This window comes from Equus asinus, chromosome 8 (assembly GCF_041296235.1).
Source record: "Equus asinus isolate D_3611 breed Donkey chromosome 8, EquAss-T2T_v2, whole genome shotgun sequence".
Classification (NCBI taxonomy): Eukaryota; Metazoa; Chordata; class Mammalia; order Perissodactyla; family Equidae; genus Equus; species Equus asinus.
Genome location: NC_091797.1, coordinates 36,185,193 through 36,197,269, shown reverse-complemented (window position 1 = coordinate 36,197,269; position 12,077 = coordinate 36,185,193). Strand labels below are relative to the sequence as shown.

Here is a 12,077-nt window from a genome sequence, read left to right as displayed (position 1 = left end):
CACATTAGCTCAGGACCAATCTTCCTCAAGCAAAAAGATGATTGGCAACAGATGTTAGCTCAGATCCAGTCTTCCTCAACAACAACAAAATCCTGGCTTTGCCCAAACAAATCAATTTTAACCCACTACCCTGTGCTGGCCTTAGGTCTCTCTTCTAGAAACAATGTTGCCTATCACATTGAAATAGCTTGAGAAATAAGATGTCAAAACTTCTCAAGGAAGTTTTACCAAAAAAAGTGGGAACAGTGAAAAAAATATGGAACTCAAGTAAGGAATTTCCCAAGGTGAATTCCTTTGTGTTGCAGGTATGGAAATGTATCCTGTTTACTCTTAGAACAATCCTTCTCAGACCCAAGGGACACACTCTCTCAAGATTTATCTAGAGATTACGGTTCATAATAGGCAAGTAGAATTTCAGAAAGACAGGGAGAGTTTTTGAAGATGAGATTATGCTGCAATCCAAATATGAACTTTCACTTCAAATATTTTCTTCTATTTATAAACACTGACATTGTTATCCTGGAAAAGCTTTCTTAGTTTTGAATTTGAACACTCAGTCAAGTAAGAGAATGAAATAGGAGACAGGTGGAGGAGTTGCCCATATTTTTTGTCTGCATGCCAGTATTAAATGTTAATGCCCAGGATTTAGAGCTGGTTTCCTATCTTATGATGGACACCTCATTGTGTTTGTGAATTATAAAGACTCTTTACTTCCTACATTTTTGTTGCCATATCTCATTCTCAATTCAACATGCATGATTCTCTGAATATTCTCCAAAATAAATGTGTAATCTCTAAATATTGAAATTGCAGTGAAATAAATCATTTAGTACAGGTAAGTTTGATTGGTAATTTTCTTTAAATGTTAGGAAAAAAATTTTTCCCCAAATGAATTTTTGTTAGTTTTGTTTTGTGGGTCAGAGAAATGAAAATGATATTTGGCATAACATTTGTATCTTAACCAGGAGTAGTAAACTTTAACAATATAAAAAATATATACGAATATCAAAGAAACTTACTCTGAATTGCTTGAAGCCAAGCTTTCATGGAGGTGTAGTAAAGGTTAGATAATTTCTCACAAGTTCCTCCAGCTGTAAAGACTAAAATTCCATGGGCTCTCCAGTAGTGTTCTCTAGTTAAATCATTTTTTATTCTAGTCATTTCAAATCTTTTTATTCTCCTCTTAGGGATTTTCCAAACTTTGAATGCTTTCCCTTCTATAGGAAGCACTCCAATGTATGCACTCTATCAGATTTCCTTATAGTTCTTATAATTCACTCCCTATTTTTCTTAAGTAAAAACCTTTTAGATGGTTTCTTACTAGGTCAAGAGACAGGAATGTGGTAGAGTACTTAAAAATTTGCCCCCTTTTACTTAGGAAGATGAAAGGAGAATTATATCAGAAGGTAGATGTTCACAGTCAGAGAAGATGGTAGAGCAGCAACAAGCTCTAAATCTCTGCATGAAAGAAAAATATTAATGACAATTTTAAGAAGGACAAAAAATGGTTGAATCATAGTCCATAACCAAGATGTAATCTTAACATTAGATAGTCTAATGATCCAAATATTGTACAACCTTTGAGGTTGGAACGATGTAAAACAGCAATGTGCTCCCTCAAAATATTATTGTCTAGGAGGGAAAATCCCAGACTGAAACGATTCTGATTCCCATCAGAGAGAGCATTCCAGATATTCTTTTGTCTTTTCTTTTAAGTGATGCTGAATCAAACGTCAGTCACTGAATTTTTCCTCCTGGAAGTAACAGACATTCAAGTCTGCAACCCTTCTCTGTGGTTTTCCTCACAATTCATTTTCTCAGTGTGGCTGGGAACGGAGCCATTCTGATCATTGTCATGTCACATTCAAGGCTCCATTCACCTAGGTATTTCTTCCTGGGAAATCTGTCATGTCCAGATATCTTCTATTCCATGGTGACAATGAAAAAGATTCTAGACGAACTTCCTGTCAACACACAAGCAATTTCTTTCTTGGAATGCATCAGCCAGCTTCACTTCTTCCAGTTTCTGGGCAATACTGAGGTCATGTTGTTGGATGTAATGGCCTCTGATTGCTTTGTGGCAAACCGCTTCATTGCCCTCTAATCATGAATCATCAGCTCTATTATCCAGATGGCTATCACTACCTGGACCACTGGTTTTTTCCATGCCTTGCTGCACTTCATAATGACCTCTCACTTGAACTTCTGTGGTTCCAACGTTATCCATCACTTTTTCTGTGATGTTAAGCCGTTGACAAGGCTGACTTGTGATCTCAATCAGTGACTGCTCAGTACCATCACGGGGACAATTGCCAAGGTCTCATTCTTACTAACACTTCTCTCCCATTTCTACATTATCAGCCATCTCTTCTGCAAGGCTCTTTCTTGTAGCATGCTGTACAAAGCACCGTCCTTTTGTGCCGCCCACATCATTGGAGTTATTCTTTTCTATGCTCCTATTCTCTTAACTTACAGTTGTCCTGCCTCAGGTAGCTCCATGCATCAGGATCAGATCATTGCCATCCTGAACGGTGAAGGGGACTTTGGGTAGGGTGATCATAAGGAGGCTCTGACTTGAGGAAAGCTAGAGAACTCTTCTGAGGCACAAAAAGGCAATGAGAAAGTTGTGATATGAAATTGTGCTGCTTCTCAAATTGTTTATAATATTGTATAACAGAGGGAATTGAATAAAGGAAAAATAGGAAAATCTAGTCCAGTTGTGTTGAACAAAGTGTTCTGATATAAGAAATTTTTATGTTTTCATGTATACGGGAAAGCCATTCTGATTTGAACCTGATCTGGACTGAATTTTATTTGAACCAAAGAAGCCTGACTTACTGCCTGTCAAAGGTACATTATGCATCTATTGTAATCATTACCCTAAAGTTAAAAAAACTTGAAGAAAATATACTGTTTGAAGATAAGAATTAATGCCTCCTTTTTATGACCCCAGGGTCATGTACACCCACTGTGTACATGCTGATCTGTAACAAACATCTCCTTGAACACTTAAGTAATGTACCTCTGTCATGCTTGGTGTATGTATCTTTGTTTTGAAATGATATATAACTGTGCTGAAAATTGCTCTTCTCCAAAAAACTTTCTTCCCCTATGAAGGCTACAACTCCCAGGCTATAGTCCTCAGTTTGGCTCAAATAAAACTCTCTACTATAGAATGATTATTGATTATTTGCAATGATATCTCTTGCCAGAGCCAGCAGAATTTCAGAGAAACCCACCTGAGACCTCTTTGAGCCTACTTTGAACTGGCAGTTGGTACCAGCAAGGGTCCATTGCTATCCCCTGGCTTCACTGCACTCTTCAGGTGTTTTAGTGAGTTCTCTTGTTATCTGGACCTCCTTATTTAAGCTGAAGGTCCCGACTTTTATTCAAGTTGTTTTCATTATTAGGAGTTAACATCTTAAGGGTGTTCCAGTACTTTTCTAGGTAAGGGGAACCTAGGGGAAATTTTGGAGTGAATCAGGTTGGCTTACCTTTAAATTTGGGTTTTAATTGGAAAAGATTTATGTTTACAAAGTCTGAACAAATTGTTTGACAGCAAAATGAGAGGCTGAACTCATTCAGCTCCAAAGCAAAGGGGCACTTACTCCTTCCAGGAGCAAGGTGTTCTCAGGCAACTGAGAACTTAGTTGAAGTGTTTGAGGTCGATCCTCATGATGTGCAGTGGTCCCATAAGGAACTCTATTGTGATCATTCACATTACATAAGCAATGGCTTGTCCAGAGATGCACGCATGAGGATTGGTCATCCAGTATTGTGAGCCTCCATGACAGTTTTAGACTGCCAGCAGAAGAAACCAAGACACATCAGAGAGTGTTCACAGCCTTTTAGGAAGTGACACTCCCAAGTATAACATTTTTGACCTGCTACACTACTCTTAGGAATTTCTCAGACTTTATACTAAAATGAAGTTAAAAGAAAATGTGAAACCATACTTTTAAACCTGACAAGCTCCTGGATGGGCAGCTACCCACTGGAACTCCAGCAGACTTTATGTACATTATGTATAGAGTCTTTACTTGACCATTCTTAATAAAATGAAAAAACCTGACAAAAGATAATTTAAGTCTTAGATAGTCAAAATGGGGAACAATTGTTCTAGAGCAACCATAACTGATCAACCTCCCTAAGGAAGGCCAGCTGGCTTTATATTTAAGAACCATGGTCCTTCTTCTCAGAAATTTTTGTCCCAGTGGACCGATAATACTAAACGTGGTTTAAAATTACCCTGGTCACTTTGGGGCTCCTTTGAACTTCCAAAACTTGTATTTCTATGCACTTCAATTGAGAAACATGGAACAGACAGATTAAATGTAATCTTTAATCTCTAAAGAATCAAGCATGCCATCTTCCAGCACACCTGCTTAAAATCATGCTCTCAGAAGTTATAAATATTTAAAAAGAACAGTGAAATCTTACTAAGCTTGGTTTTTGTCCCAAGAGCTTGGCTTAGTAATGGTCAAGTTGGGCCCCAAAATATGGGTGAACAGAAATGCAGCTGTACCCTATCTGTGACCAGATACAGCTGTACAGAAATGTGAGTTAAATTCTATTTGTGGCTAGGATCCTGCCAAACTGCTGCCAGGCTGAAGGGGGTTACATTAGCCATTAGAAGGAACGTCCCAATTATATAAAATCAATTAAGAAATGCACTTAAAAACAAAGGTTTCAAAATTCAAAATTAGCCTTATTGAAAGTTTTGTTGCAAAAAGCTAATGAAAAATGAAATTATAAGAGGTACCTAAAAGAAAAGATTATATAGAAGTCTATTAAGTTATGGTTTTATAGATACACCCATAATCTACCTGAGATGAGCCCCTCCCACAGTTAATGAGACTCTAAGAGATTTTCTGGGAAACTGCTGTATTTTCCCTTCAACACTCAAGGGGAAGGTAAAATTGAAAAATTATGGAGTTGTTTAATATTGCCAGAAATATTTACTATTTATTCTGGCTGAAACCTGACAAGATATTTGAAAGTACTTAGCAACTTATGATCAGATATTTGGCCAAACTGGAAGCTGACGTTCAAAGCCTGATAGGATTTTTTTTGTACATAGGCCTTCTTCCCTAAGTTAAAATAAAACTATATATCCAAAGGGAAAGAAGAAAATTAAGGATGATGCAGTTGGAAAGGTAGATCAACCTATAGTGTCATTTAAGTTACAACTCAATTTCTGATAATTCAAGAGCAACTGTCCTTATCTTACAATTTTTGCAAAACTGGAAATGCAGCTCTAGAGGAAATTCATATTCACCCATTCCCTTTCACTAATTGCAAAAACCTCCCTTATTCATCTCAAAAAGCTTGTAACCCCTCCAGGAACTGTTATCTAGACCATCACCAATTCCTAAGCAGATAACCTTAGTTTATTTTATCTGCCAGAAATGCTGTTTGGACCCACCTATTCCTTTATAAATTAGTGAATTTTATATTGTGCCTAATTTATAGCAAAAATTTAATGAAAACTACTTGAGGTTTCTGCTTGTGTCTGTCTATGTATCTATGTATGTCTATATATACACCTGTTATATATATGTGATATTTTTCTACCTCTGGATGTATAATTTCTAAAAGAGCTCTATCAAATTGGCTTAAAGTAAGTACTTATATAAATTCTTTCTAAATATAATGGAAACTAACTGAAATGTTTTTCAAGTTGATGTGATATAAAATAATCTTTGGTAAATAAAAACATTTAAGCTGGTTGCTTTGATTGAAATAATAGCATGTTTTCAGAGTTATCAACATTGGATATGATACAGACATGTTATTTCTGTTACAAAATTTGTCAGCAAAAATAACTTAGAATGATAACTGATTTTGTCTAATATCTCATGAAGATTTTGTAGGCAATCTAAACATAATTATTGGACACAATTAAACTAATTAGATGTGAGAAAGATAAAAGGTTTTGTGTGAACATTTTATCAATAATTATGTTCTATGGTGTATGTACTTAAAAATAGCTTTAAAATCTTTTGATAACTTAAAACCTTTGAGTTTTGCTAAATTAAGCTAACTGATAGGAATTTATTGAGTATCTAGATCATTTCCATATAAGACAACATATTAAAAATTAATTACTAAACGTGGATTTATCTACCTTTGGCTTATTATTTGAGAGAAACTAGAAAAATACTTGGGTTTATAGTAAACATATTTTGTGCCATGCTGATAAATTTTCTGTGAGAAAGTACATGTTTCTAGACAGTATTTATGTCTGCCAATCCACAGGGTGCGAATGTAAAAGAGGGAAACATCTGGTACAAGCATTTTAAGATGTATGTTTCCAGTAAAGAAGCTATAAGGAGTGGAGATATTTTTGTTTGCTTAGTAAGAAAGCAAATTGTCCTAAAGTGCTAGGAAGGAGGAAAGGCATGGGACAAATTCTGAATGTAAAGTAAAGTTATAGAAGGCTTGTTGAAGAGAAATCTTGAAGAAAACAATTTGTGCATGGTCAAGTTGACTATGATTGAAATAAATTTAATTAAGTAAATGAGTTTTAATATCAAAAGTACACTGGTGAAAAAATAGAATTTGGTTTTCTTTCTCTTTCTTAAAATGATAGTTTTCTTGGACTTTTAACCTGCTCTTGATAAAGAGATTATGAAGAGTTTTTCTTCACCCTTAAGTAAGTCTACCTAAAAGGCAAGGATCCTGTGTTTTGTCATAATACTGGCCCATGTTCAAAAAGCTGAAGTCTCTATTAGGAGAGCTAAGTTTTTTTTTTAACTGTTTAACTCTCTATGTTTGCCATTAACATCTTCTATTTTCACTTTGGTTAAATGGATAACTTAACATTGTTTCACAGAGAGCTAAGATCCTATTTGACCAAGTGTTTTAAAACCTTTTGATATTTCTGACAAACTTCCCCAAAATTCAAATTCTAAATAAAATCTTTCTTTTGACCTAAAATAGTTTTGAGAATTTCCAGTGATCCCTAGGACTTCTCAAAGAATGTGTTTTCTATTTCTATAAAGAGGGAGATGCTAAATTAATTACGTTTATTTTGTAATTAGGTTAATTGATTTATTTGGTATGTTTCCCAAATTTCATGAGAAGCAGGTAAAATAAATGATGATGAACCTTCTTAGCTTATGTTGTGTGGATAAATGTTATTAATACCTGTTCTAAAAATTATATAAAATTCCTAAAAATCTGATATGTCTCTGTATAATTCTATTCATTATCTAAAATACATGTTATAGAAATAACTAAATTTCCTTGCCAATTGCATTGTAATCAAATCTTTATCCATGCTATTTTAAGGTGCTTTTTTGTCATTTACAGCCAGTTGTTTTACTCTTTTGCTTTTGCACATATGTTTCATCTTCAGAGAGATTCATGGAAAGGACTCTGATGTTCTAGAATACAGGTTTCTTATAAATTTTCAGATCATACAACTGAACTTGATTTAAAGAAATCTTTTCTCTTAAGCTATTAACAATTTGGTAAGATACAGCTTTGTGAAAAAAAATGAAACGTTTACTTTTATCCCTACCTGATCCCTCCAGAATTCAGAAATTCTCAGTGAGTATTATTTTCATTTATACAAGTAATCAGGCCAATTTTTAATATAAACAAATTAGTTTTATTGTGATTATCTTTGGTAAAAAATAATGAGGGTAATTGTGGAGAGAAAAAGTTATATTGCACCCTTGTAGATGTTGGATTCTAGTCCTGTTAATTGTCTTTAAGGTTTTGTTATATACCTATAGACTGAACTCCCCTGGCCTAATGTATCGCCTTTGATCTCACTGACTACTTGCAGTTCCCTCTTTGGAAAATATGAACTGACCCCACATGGGATGGTCACTGAGAGATCAGTGTCTGTTGAAACATTACCTTTTGCTGATCCCTTGTTGCCTTATGCTAGTAGGCCCAGATTCTCTAAGTTTCTAATGTTTTATACTCAAGCTTATCGTCAGCAGGATAAAGAAGCTTTCCAGGATTCCAGTTTAAAGGACCCTGTTGATCACAGTTTAGAGCTTGGTAACTGGGTATTCTGGAAGTGACACTAAAAGAAGAGATACCTCCAGTTCCATGGGAAAGGATCTTACCAAGTGCTACTAACCACTGACACTCTTGCAGAACTAGAAAGCATTTAACCTTGGAGATACATCTCAAGGATAAAGAAGTCTCCACCTGGCATCTGGTCCTTAACAACTTCTGGAGACCTCCAAATCAAACTGACTAGAAAGAGAAGCTGCTGACGTCTGAGCCAGATAACCCCTCTCAAAATTCAGGACCAGGCGCTGTATTCTTACTTTTTTCCTTCATTTTATTACACCTGTTAATTTGGACAATGTTGGACTCACTTGTCTATTCGCCCCCTCCCTCTAATACATGCCAAAGAAACACCATGTTTGCCCACCAATACGGCTAATATAACCCCAAACACAGCCTTAGTTTTATATTAGGATGATGACTTAGATAAAATGTTTATGACTCCTTGGAAATACGCTAATATTCCCTTGGCTTTTAGAAGTTCTTTTGGGGATATGTATATTACAAGGGAGCATTGTTGTGGAGAAATTTTCAAGGACTGTTATCTAATTCAAATAGAACTCACATCATGTATAATACCCAGCAAACTTACCACTGTGTATCTATAAACCTAGACGACCAATTATTAAGAAAGTTTTCTGGGTATAATGAAAAAAATTATGGCTGCTTTCCCAGTATGCCAAAACATCCAGTGCACTCATAAACCATGTTTTTGTGGATGGAATGGCCTGAAACAAAACAAAATTTAAAAATCAATGGATATCTATCAAAAATTCCACTTTAGGGGTGACCTGGAATGTCCAACCCCCTCCTGAATTTCGTCTTACTGTAAGACCAGGAAGGCTATGTGAAACTTTACCTTGCAATGGCAACAACATATTTGGTGGAATAATCAGCAGTGGCCCCAAAGGGAAAAGTGAGCTTTAGGAGCTATAGGATCAGGATTAGTATTCTTGGACAGACTGAGTTTGCCTTTAATGAAAAAAGACATTCAGAAGAAAAAAAGCATTCTAATACAAAAAGGTAAATTAGAAGGATTATTATTTCAAGAAGAAGGTAAAAGGTAGGAATACGTTTGGGCTGATAATTTAGCATTAATAAAATGGTTAGAACAAGCTGAACATATTAAGACAGAAAATGCCCATATCCACCCATGAAAAAGAACATGTACTTTAACCCAACGAGAGATTTTAGAGATGTTAACTCAAATAGAATCTGAAGTAGCAATGGGCCGGTGGTCTTTGCTCATGTCAGAAGCCCAAAATGTACATCTATTGAAATTACATAGCCCACCTAACTTATGAAAATTTGTTAGAGGATTCTGTAATTCACATAAGTGTTCCATCACAGCTTGAGTATCTAAACTTACAACAAGCTCCACCTATGATGTTGTTCAATTAGTAGGAATAGGAACAATTATAAATTCTGCTAGAAGCCTCCCTGTTGGAGGAAGATGAGCCTTATTATCAAATAATTCCCACTGGACCCCTGTATCCACTCAAATGTGTGAATTCTGACAAGGTGTGTGGCTATACCCTGGAGAGCAATGGAATCCCAAATTTACTTCTACTCGGCCCACCTATTCCTTAGTATAAGTCTCATTATCTTTAGGTGGTCTGCTTGACTAGTAAAGCCGGTATTACACCATATAGTAACAACCACATCCATGCAAACAAATGTATGGTATACAGGTAAAGGAAAATTTTGTTGGGAAGGTTTACAAAATATGTCTGTCATACTTTCTGACCTGTATTGTAATCAAAGTAGGACTTATTTTGGTATTTCCTTCAATTGATGTTTGAAAGAATTAAATGAGCTAATACATGTGAAAAACTCAAAACAATAACTTACAAAGTGAGCGTATAATAAATGTTACTTCTATTACATTCATAACATATTATATAATAAGGAATTATTAATGTGACGAGTATATAATCCCTCAAAACAACAAGAAAGGACCTCAGTAGAAAGATAAGCAAAATACATGGCATTTATAATGGTTATTAGAAAGCTTGGAGATGTCTGATTGCACATTGATATTCCTTGGATGAAACAGACAGGGTATTTTTACCTAAAGGATAGAGAAAGAAGCAAGGATATACACTGGGAAGAGGAGCCTCATGCTTCCAGAGAAAAATGTGAGCTTTGGGATCCAAAATTCAAGAAAACAATTTACTGTTATTATCAACAGTGAAGAGTCAGATTTAGAAGAAACAAAAGCAATACTACTTCTCTATTCCCCTTCCTTTGTTTTCCATAGACATATAGCAATAAAGGAGTAGAATGTTAAAGATAATAATCTTTCTGTACAGATCAATAGGATGTACTGGCCCTCATACCTTAACTATCATTGCCAAATTTCTTCCCATTTTATACACAGAGTTTTTCCAGGGAAGTCCCCAAGTTGAGAATGTATATCCATTCCTCTGTCTCAAGAAATAAAAGACAAGTTAACTAAGAAAACATATGAGCCATTAAGATTTGTCCTCTCCATGGTCCCAAAACTAAGAAAGAAAGATAGCTTAAAAAAAAGAAAGAAAGAAAATAGGAACAAGGAAAAAATATAGAACCCAAGAAAGGAATCCCCTAAAGGGAATTCATTTGTGTTGCAAGTATGGAAATATATCCTGTTTATTCTTAGAACAATCTTTCTCAGACCCAGAGGACACATTCTCTTAGGATTTATATGTCTAGAAATCTGTGGCTCATAAAAGGCAGGCAGAATTTCAGAAAGAGAGGAAGAGGTTTTTGAAGCTGAAGAGTTTATGCTGCAATCCCAGTATGAACTATCACTTCAAATATTTTTCTTCTGTTTATAATCACTGGGAATGCAAACCTGAAAAACTTTCTTAGCTGTGAATTTGAACACATAGTCAGGTAAGAGAATGATATAGGAGACAGGTTGAGCAGTTGCCCACATTTTTGTTTGCTTGCTAGTGTTAATTAAACTTTAATTCCCAGAATGTAGAGCTAGTTTCTTATCTTATGATGAACTCATTGTGTTTGTGGATTATGAAGGCTCTTTACTTCTTATGTTTTTATTGCCATTTCTCACTCTCAATTCAACATACCTAGTTCTCTAGATATTTTACAAGGTAAATGTATAATCTCTAAATATTGAAATTGCAGGGAAATAAATCATTTAGTAAAGATAAGTATGGTTGCTAATTTTCTTTAAGTGAAAAGGATTTTTTCCCAAAATTAACTTTTGAAACAATTTTGTTTTGTGGCCCAGAGAAATGAAAATTTTATTTGGCATTTCATTTGTATCTTAAATAAGCGTGGTGTTTTAACAGTATACAAAATATACATAGCTGTCAAGGAAAGCTACTTCTGAATTGCTTGAAGCCAGCCTTTCATGGAAGTGTAGTAGAGGTTAGATAATTTTTCAAAGTTTCCACCAACTGTAAAGCCTAGAATCCCAAAGTCTCCCCAGAAGTGTTCCCTAGTTATATCAGTTTTTTATTCTACTCACCTCAAATCTTTTTCTTCTCCTTTCAAGGATTTTCCAAATTTTGAATGATTCCCCTTCCATAGGAAGCACTCCAACATCTGCACTTCTATCAGATTTCCTTATAGTTCTTATTATTCTCTCCCTGCTTATTCTTCTTAAGTAGAAAGCCTTTAGGTGGTTTCTTACTAGGTCAAGAGATAGCAGTGTGGTGAAGTACTTAAAAGCTTGCTGCCTTTTAGAGCTGACTTATGCAGATGAAAGGAAATTTGTATCAGAAGGGAGATATTCAAAGTTAGAGAAGATGATAGGCTGGCAACATGCTCTGAATCCCTGGAAGAAAGATAAAAATATTAACGATAAGTTTAATAATGAAAAAAGTAGTTGAGTCACAGTCCATAAGCAAAATGTCACCTTGATGTTTAATATTCTAAGGATCCAAATACTGTACAGCCTCTAAGATTGGGATTACCTAAAACAACAATGTTCTCCCTCTAAATATTGTTGTCTAGGTGGGAAAAATCCTAGGCTGAAAAGACTCTGATTCTCATTAGAGCTGGCATGCCATAGACTCTTTTGTATTTTTTTTTAAGTG

General features: G+C 35.1%; 1 pseudogene; it reads left to right on the top strand.

Moving 5' to 3' along the window:
* The first annotated feature begins 1,718 nt into the window (after positions 1-1,718).
* LOC106843451 (olfactory receptor 12D1-like) lies at positions 1,719-2,551 on the top strand (annotated as a pseudogene).
* Positions 2,552-12,077: the final 9,526 nt, after the last annotated feature.